The sequence below is a fragment of the Brassica napus genome, unplaced genomic scaffold, assembly GCF_020379485.1.
Source record: "Brassica napus cultivar Da-Ae unplaced genomic scaffold, Da-Ae ScsIHWf_1182;HRSCAF=1697, whole genome shotgun sequence".
Classification (NCBI taxonomy): Eukaryota; Viridiplantae; Streptophyta; class Magnoliopsida; order Brassicales; family Brassicaceae; genus Brassica; species Brassica napus.
Genome location: NW_026014602.1, coordinates 5,358 through 5,924, shown reverse-complemented (window position 1 = coordinate 5,924; position 567 = coordinate 5,358). Strand labels below are relative to the sequence as shown.

General features: G+C 47.8%; 1 non-coding gene across 1 annotated transcript; it reads left to right on the top strand.

The window, feature by feature from the left end:
* The first annotated feature begins 231 nt into the window (after positions 1-231).
* LOC125596321 lies at positions 232-338 on the top strand. The gene has a single exon (XR_007330994.1). It is a non-coding gene; the product is annotated as a small nucleolar RNA R71 (small nucleolar RNA).
* The last annotated feature ends 229 nt before the right edge of the window (positions 339-567 follow it).

The following is a 567-nucleotide window of genomic DNA, read 5'->3' as shown; positions in this document are numbered from 1 at the left end:
GATCTTGTCTTCCAAAGCTTTGATCTCTTTCCTCGTCTGCTTATCATCTGTTCTACTGCCTCTGTCGTGGTCTCCACTGTAGACTGCATCACTCTTTACCATGTTGTCAACCAGCTCTTCTGCATCCTCCTCAGTTCTCCCCAAGAAAAACCATTGCTAGCTGTATCCAGTCTGGCTCTGTACTTAGGAAGAGCACCACGGTAGAATGTGCTCAGCAAGCTCTCCTTAGAGAAGCCATGGTGTGGGCATTGAGCTTGGTAGCCCTTGAATCTCTCCCAGGCTTCACTGAAGCCTTCCAAGTTCTTCTGTTGAAAGCTGGAAATCTCGTTTCTCAGCTTAGCAGTTCTTGAAGTAGAGAAGAACTTCTCCAAGAATGCTTTCTTGCAGTCATCCCAAGTGGTGATGGAGTCGCTGGGTAGAGACTTCTCCCACTGACGTGCCTTATCCCCCAAAGAGAAAGGGAATAGCTTGAGCTTTAAGGCATCTTCGGACACACCATTGGTTTTTGACAACCCACAGTAGCTGTCGAACCTGTCCAAGTGATCAAATGGATCCTCTAGAGCCAAG